At 42.4% G+C, this 8,680-nt stretch overlaps 1 pseudogene; it reads right to left on the bottom strand.

Annotated features, from left to right (window-relative positions):
• Positions 1-1,673: 1,673 nt before the first annotated feature.
• On the bottom strand, positions 1,674-2,135 carry LOC126949788 (60S ribosomal protein L37-like; annotated as a pseudogene).
• Between the last annotated feature and the right edge of the window lie 6,545 nt (positions 2,136-8,680).

The following is an 8,680-nucleotide window of genomic DNA, read 5'->3' as shown; positions in this document are numbered from 1 at the left end:
GGAGTGTGAGAAATAGTTAAAAGCACAGATTCTAGCATCCTAACTTGGACTTGTCCTGATTCTACCATTTTGGGGGGCTCTGTTATTCTAGGTGAGTTTTTTTTCTCAGAGGCCAGTTTCCTCATTTGTAAAATGGCTAATAACTATGATGGAACTTTTTTTAGGATTACTGCAAAAATTAAATGAGACAAAACATGGAACGCTCTTAGATGGTGCCTGGCACAGAATAGGAGCTCAGTACATGGCTTTAAAATGTGCCTTATAGGACAACACTTAATCCCAATGGGTGGGGATTTCACACAAAGTATGTTTGGGCGGGCAGGTTTTGTATTGCTGCCCGCACTATACTGAATAGACTAGAGCATGCTTCCTGCCACCATTTCTGTTTCTTTTCTGGATAAAACAGTCCTAATTAGACACAAGCTGGGAACTAGGATGCAAATAGCATTTCCTAAAACTCCTAACCATGCCTTAATCAATCCCCGTCTCTGTCCACACACAAGAGGTTACATCTTGGTCCCCTGGAGCTACAGGCCAGCAGCCAACCTGGATGTCTCTTTGTTCCCTTTATATAATAAAAATCAGAGTCTACTGATCTTTTCTAATTATAGATTCTTTCCTTCCTCTTTGTCCTTGTTGCCCTTGCCCAAACTAGAGTCAAATTCTGGAGGCACCAAAAATCTCAGTGGAGGCAGAAAAGATGAATAAGAGCTCAACAGACAAAGAAGGGGTCATTTCAAGTTCTGAGAACAATACAAGCAAGGCTCAGAGGCTTCCCATGACATGGTGCTCCGTGGAACAAAATGTAGCTCTGTATATAGGAACAGAGGCCCAAGCGGAACCATATGGCATGATAGTGGGGCACACAAACACGCAGCTACACTGCCTGGGTTTGAATTCCAGCTCCATCACTTAGTAGCAAGTTACTTAATTTCTATGTGTCTGGATCCCTCATCTGCAAAATAGGATCATAATAGTGCCCACCTCTAAGGGTTGTTGGGCGGATTAAATGCTCTGACAGACCGAGAGAACTTAGTATAGTGCTGGGGCATAGTAAGTACCCCATAGATATTACTGTTCCCAATTCGTATGTAAGTGTTGGAGCAGCCCACCCTTCACCATTCAACTCCAAGTCCGCTTTGCACAGGAAGCTTTCTTCAATTAATCTGAAATGGCTGTCATACATCACCCCAACATACGCACTCTCATTTGTATCAATATTTTGTTTTGGCTTTTGGGGTGGGTGTGTGTGTGTGTGTGTGTGTGTGTGTGTGTGTCAGGGTCTCACTCCTGTCACCCAGGCTGGAGGACAGTGGCGCAATCATGGCTCACTGCAGCCTGGACTTCCTGGGCTCAGGTTATTTTCCCACCTCAGTCTCCTGAGTGGCTGGGACTATAGGCACACACCACCATGCCTGGCTAATTTTTGTATTTTTTTTTATAGCGACAGGGTTTCGCCTTTGCCATGTTGCCCAGGCTGGTCTCAAACTCCCAGGCTCAAGCAATCTGCCCACCTCAGCCTCCCAAAGGCATAATATTAATGTTTTCACAAACTTATTCTCTAACTGTGGGTTGGGGACTGTCACATTAACAGAGAGGGAAGCTTACTGCAGAAAATTAGGGAGTTGTCTTGTGACACAATGACTCAGTTATGCATTCAACATTCGGTCAGCAACTATTTATTTATTTATTTTTTAAACTAGAACATTTATCACATGACTAATCATTGAAATTCTTAAGATGAACTGGATGCTGCAACAGCTGCCCTCTTGGGTTTAGGTGTTGTTCCTTTTCAGAATCTGGCCTCAATCTGCAGCAAACGATTTTTAGGTGTCTCATTCAACCAGTCCTGGTGGTATTTCACTGTTTAGCCTTGGCACCCAGTTATACTTCCTCTTGGCAGGGTAGCCACATTTGCCACAGGTTGTCTTCTGGAGGTGGTAGGCCTTAGAGCCATAGTGGTGGCACAACTTGTGTATCTTATTGTGATGCTTCCCAAACGATGACATTCCCTTCATCATCTCGCTTCTGCAGCTGAGACCAAACAGACTAGAAGATAAGGCACTTCCACTATATCTGGTCAGCAAATATTTACTGAACACTTACTATGTGTCAGAAACCATATTCCTCATGGCTTCCCCTAAAGCTCCATGTAGGAAAATTAAGCATGAGGGTTATTGATTGAAGGGTCTCAGAAAAACAAACCTTTGTCACTAACATCCCTCCTCCTGGCCATTTGCAAGATTTGGCACTGATTACCCATCTTCAAACCCCTTGTTAGTCATTCTCACACTGCTATAAAGAGCTGTAAAGAATGGCTGGAGACTGGGTAATTTATAAAGAGGTTTAATTGACTCACAGTTCTTCATGGCTGCGGATGCCTCAGGAAACTTACAATCATGGTGGAAGGGGAAGCAAACACATCCTTCTTCACATGGTGGCAGCAAGAAGTGCAGAGCAAAGGGCGGGAGAAGCCCGTAAGAAAACCATCAGATCTCATGAGAACTCACTCACTATCTCGAGAACAGCAGCATGGGGGTAACTGCCCCATGATTCAGTTACCTCCCACCAGGTCCATCCCAGGACACATGGGGATTATGGGAACTACAATTCAAGATAAGACTTGGGTGGGGACACAGCCAACCTATATAATCCCTCTTAAAAATCATGCATTCTATCTAGGCTGCTGTAGCGGTTCACACCTGTAATCCCAGTGCTTTGGGAGGCTGAAGTGGGAGGAACACTTGAGGCTAGGAGTTTGAGACCAGCTTGTGCAACCAAGTGAGACCCTGTCTCTACAAACAAAAAATTTAATTAGCTGGGCACAGTGGTACGTACCTGTAGTTCCAGCTACTGGGAGTGGGGCAGGGCACTGACTCAGGAGGATCACTTGAGCCCAGGAGGTTGAGGGTGCAGCAAGTTATGATTGCACCACTGCACTCCAGCCTGGGCAAAAGAGAGATACCTACCCTGTCTCTAAAAGTAAGTAAGTACATAAAATAAATAAATAAATAAATAAATAAATAAGTACAGCTGGGTGTGGTGACGTACACCTGTAATCCCAACACTTTGGGAGGCCAAGGCTGGAGGATCACTTGAGCTCAGAAGTTCAAGACCTGACCGGGCAACACTGAGACCCTGTCTCAATAAATAAAAATTTAAAAACATAAAAAAAAATACAACTAATGCATTCTGATTGGGTCAAGGTTCTAATTTACCCAGAAAGGTCATACATCAATTATCTAATAGCATAGGAATTCCATTATCTGATTAACTCATCTTCTGTCTACAGCCATACCACCCTGAACGCCTGATCTTGTCTGGTTAACTTATCTTCTGAAGCACATGGATCCATAACGGGCTCCAGTGGGGCTGAGAACACTAGAAATTATCTGCTTGTGTATCTGTACTATTTCCCCCTGGATTCAATTTCAGGCAGTATAGGAACTAGATAATCAGACAGTATTCCCAATACCAAACACCTAAAGCATGACAAACATTCCTTTAAATGCATAGCAGAGCTTGAGGGCGGAGGAGGAAGGGAAAGCTACAGGGACAACAAACAAACAAACAAAGCAAAGAAATGAGAACCCTGAAGCTGTGGCTGCGGGTTGGGGGAGAGGGGGCGGCTGTTGAGTAACGTTGATAACCAAAGCCTGGCATAAAGCTGGGGCCCTCAAGCGCTTTGCTCTCAAGGAGGAGTGGACCAGGAAAAATCTGGCCATCAGCAAAAGGAGGAGGAGAAAGGGAAAATGTATCTGCTTCAGTCATAATTCTGGACCTGAAAAAACATTTCCACTGAGAATTTGCAATCCTGGGCTTCAGGTGTATTTGCAAACAGAATGCATACTGTGCCTGGTCTGGGCAAACACAAGATCAAACATGAACAAACATTAGCGGTGGATTGTTAGTTCCTTGAAGAAGCTTTGCACAAAGCTTCTCTAGAGGAGCTACAGTTAACCCAGGCTACGTATGATTCCCACACAAAAAGTTTGGACAAGTAAAGCTCAAACGCAAAAAATAAATCACGCAGCAACAAGCCTACATGAGCAAATGCCAGCATACCCAAGCAACAGCTGCATAATATCCTTTCTATTTTTCTATAACAAAATTATTAGGTATAAAGTAAAAAATAAGAATTTAAAAAATATTTACAGAAAAATAAAAATAAACTGAAAACATGACAAAGGGGCCATATACTATCAAAACAGATGAGAGACATTTGAAAAAATAAATCAATAGAATATCTAAAACTGAAAGCCATGATAATCAAAATTAAAAACTCAATGGGCAAGTTAAACAGCAGATTAGATAGGATGGAAGACAGAATTAGTGAACTAAAAAAAATACAAAAATGAAAACAAGCCAAACCGCCTCCCCCACAAGATCTAAAAAGTTACACAGAATGAAGCAGAGAGGGACAACAACTTGGAAAATATGAAGGAAATATTAAGAGACATGAAGACCAGACTGAGTAAGATGAACATGCATCCAATTGAAGTACTGAAAGGAGAAAATAGAATAGGGAGAGGCAATATTCTAAGAGATAGTGGCTGAGAATTGTCCAGAAGCAATGAATGACATGAAACCCTCAACTTCTATCATCAAGGAAGCTAGATGACAAAGGAATAATATTTTTCAATGTATAAGAGTAAATAACAGGTCGGGCATGGGAGCTCACACCTGTAATCCCAGCACTTTGGGAGGCTGAAGCAGGCAGCTTGTTTGAGCCCAGGAGTTTGAGAACAGCCTGGGCAACATGATGAAACCCCTTCTCTACCAAAAAAAAAAAAAAATTAGCCAGGCATGGTGGAGCATGCCTATAGTCCCAGCTACCTGGGAGGCTGAGGTGGGAGGATTGCTTGAACCTGGGAGGCAGAGGTTGCAGTGAGCTGAGATCACACAACTACAATTCAGCCTGGGCAACAGGGCAAAAACCCTGTTTCAAAAAAAAAAAAAAGTAAATAACTAGCAAACTAGAATTTTATACTTAGTCAAGATAACATTTAAAAGCAAGGGGACCTATCGAATGGGAGAAGTATTTGCAAATCATGTATCTGATAAGGGAGTTGTATCCAGAATATATAAAGAACTTCTACAACTGAAAAATAAAAAGACATGTAACCTGATTTGAAAATAAGCACAGAATTTTTTTTATTTTATTTTATTTTATTTTTTTTGAGATGGAGTTTTGCTCTTGTTGCCCAGGCTGGAGTGCAATGGCACAATCTCGGCTCACTGCAACCTCCACCTCCCAGGTTCAAGCAGTTCTCCTGCCTCAGCCTCCCTTGCAGCTGGGATTACAGGTGCCCGCCACCATGCCCAGCTAATTTTTTGTATATTTAGTAGAGACAGGGTTTCACTATGTTGGCCAGGGTGGTCTTGAACTCCTGACCTCTGGCGATCCACTCACTTCGGCCTCCCAAAGTGCTGGGATTACAGGCGTGAGCCATTGTGCCCAGCCACTTTTTTTTTTTTTTCATCACCCAGGCTGGAGTGCAGTGGGGTGATCTCGGCTCACTGCAGCTTCTGCCTCCCAGGTTCAAGCAATTCTCCTGCCTCAGTCTCTCAAGTAGCTGGGATTACAGGTGCCCGCGACCATGCCCGGCTACAACTGGGTGAAGGATTTGAATAGACATTTCTCCAAAGGAGGCTTACAAATAGCCAATATACTGATAAAAAGATGTTCAACATCATTAGTCATTAGGGAAATACAAATGAAATCCACAATGAGATACTACTTAACAACCACCAGGCTGGCTAAAATTAAAAAAAGTAAAGACAATAACAAGTGTTGACAGGACGTGGGGAAATTGGAACCTTTCTATATTGCTGGTAGAATTACAGAATGATGCAGCCACTCTGGAAAACAGTTTGGCAATTCCTCAAAATATTAAACACAGAGATACCATATAACCCAGCAGTTCTACTCCTAGTTGTAGACCCAAGAGAACTGAAAACATGTATCTACACAAAAACATGTACACAAATATTCATATCAGCTTTATTCATAATAGGGTGAAAACTAACCCAAATGTCCATCAATTGATGAATGGATAATAAAATATGGTATATCCATACAACAGAATATTACTTGGACACAAATGAAATTCTGATACAAGCTACAACATAGATGAAACTTGAAAACATTGTGCAAGTTGGAAGAAACTGAGGCAGGAGAATAGCAGAGTAAGCTGGGGGTGAAGCGGATCCTTGGACGTAAGCTAGCTTAATCAGTAGCAAAAGCAAAACATGCAAAATAGCAGAAGTAGAATACACAAAATAAGGGAATAAGCAGTATGTACATAAGGGAGTAAGCAATGAGTTGAAACATGCAAGATAAGAAAAATAAGGACTTGCAGTAGCAATTTGGTCACAAAAAAATAAAAGTAAAGATAAGCAATTTGGTCAAGAGATACAGTAAGGTTGAGCAAGTGGAAGAAAAAAAAAACATATAAAAGGCCATGAAATGTAACAAACTGGGACTGATACCACTCGCTGGTCAGCCTGCTCTCTCCTCTCTGGGAGTGTTACTAAGCATAACAAATTTTTGCTGCTTTGCTATGCTATCTGTGTCACGTCCAGTTCTTTGTTTGGGACACCAAGAGCCAGGAACTACACGGTACCATCCATTAACAAAACCAGACACAAAAGGTCATATATTAAATTATTCATTTATATGAAATGTCCAGAATAGTATTCCTTTGTATGGAATCTAAAAAGTATAGGCCCATTGCATGGCTCACGCCTGTAGTCCCAACACTTTGGGAGGCCAAGGTAGAAGGACTACTTGAGCTCAGGGGTTTGAGACCAGCCTGGACAACATAAGAGAGACCCAGTCTCTACAAAAATAAAAAATAAAAAAATTAGCTGGGCGTGGTAGCGCATGCTTGTAGTCCCAACTACTCAAGAGGCTGAGGTGGGAGGATCCCTTGAGTTGTGGAGTTCAAGGCTGCAGTGAGCTATGATGGCACCACTGCACTCCGGCCTAGATGACAAGGCAAGACCCCATCTCAAAAAGGAGTTGTTGGTGTGAGAAGAGTAGAAATTTGTGCCTTAGGGGAACCCAGGAGTGTGGCCTGTACCCAAAATCACTCCCTGGGTAATACTGATGAGGGAGCTGCTCTTCTGAAGCCTTGTTTCTTCTGGTCCCTTGCACCTCTGCTCCCAGCTCACCCTGGTCTGCTCCCAGATATCCTGTACCCCTAGAAGTCCAGAGGACACCCATTCTTATCACCCTTGTGGTAGCTAGTGTTCTATAGCACTATCTGCCTGCCTTCTTCCCATCCCTTCCCCATGATCCAACACAGCTTTCTGGTGTCCTAAAAGGAGTTAGTCTGACATATCCCCAGCAAATGTGTAGATGGTGTCAAGAAATCTTTTCCCCTCCCTATTTTACAAACCACTCCGCTCCATCTGTATTAGTTTCCTAGGGCAGTGGTAATAAAGTATCACAAATTAGGTGATTTATAACAATATAAATTTATTCTCTCACTGTTCTGGACGCTGGAAGTTTGAAATCAGGGCATTGGCAGGGCCATGCTGCCAACTAGGGGAGGATCCTTCCTTGTTTTTTCCAGCTTCTGGTGTCCCCACACACTCCTTGGCTCATGGCACCCTAACTCTAATTCTCTGCCTCTGGCATCACATGGCCATCTTCCCTCTAGCCTGTTCAAATTTTCCTCTTCTAATAAGGACACCAGTCACATTGGATTAGGGCCCACCCTAATCCAGTGCCCCCTACTCCATATCCTCATTTGCAAATAAAGAGAATACTATTAGGACTGTGTGTGCATGGAACAAAAGAAAATGGGCGCTTTCACACAGTGTGCCTAGGAAGGCTATTTCACAGTATGGAACAAGAGCCTTAAAAGGTGTGCTGGCTGTGTGTAGTGGCTCACACCTGTAATCTCAACACTTTGGGAGGCCGAGGCGAGAAGATGGCTTGGGCCCAGGAGTTCAAGACCAGCCTGGGCAACATGATGAGACCCGTCTCTACAAAAAATAAAAATAAAAGAACAAAAGTATCAGGAGTGGTGGTGTGCTTGTGGTACCAGCTATTTGGGAGGCTAAGATGGGAAGATCGCTTGAGCTCAGGGGGTCGAGACTGCAACAAGCCATGATAGCATCATTGCACTCCAGCCTGGGTGACAGAGTAAGATCCTGTCTCAAAAATAAAACAAAATAAAAAAACAAAGGCATGCCTTCTGGCTTTTACTCATAGGTGTTACTCTTAAGGAAATAATTGGGCAAGTGTACAAAAATGTAAGTATAAAGATATTCATTGCAGCTTTGTTTAAAACAGTAAAAAGAAGCTCAAACATTCTAAATGAATACAAAGGAGAATTTATTTGCTCTTAAAGAGGTTGCAATTCAACTGAATTCTTTACTTTTACCTATGTTTCCTTCTCTTAGAACCACAACCCACTTGCAGATATTAAAATGGTGTCCTTTTATGAAACAATTAGAAACTTGAATATTGTTTGATGGTATTAGGAATCGCTATTGATATTTTAGCTGTGTAACAGTGTTTTAGCTTTGTTAAAAATGTGTAAACTTTATTTATTTTTTGATTTTTTTTTTTTTTCTGAGATAAGTTCTTTTTGTGTCACTCAGGCTGGAGTGCCGTGGTACAATTATAGCTCACTGCAGCCTCAACCTCCCTGGCTCAAGCTATCCT

This window comes from Macaca thibetana, chromosome 3 (genome assembly GCF_024542745.1).
Source record: "Macaca thibetana thibetana isolate TM-01 chromosome 3, ASM2454274v1, whole genome shotgun sequence".
In the NCBI taxonomy this organism is placed as follows: domain Eukaryota; kingdom Metazoa; phylum Chordata; class Mammalia; order Primates; family Cercopithecidae; genus Macaca; species Macaca thibetana.
The sequence above is the reverse complement of the archived record's forward strand: the minus strand, read 5'-3'. Positions and strand labels throughout refer to the sequence as shown.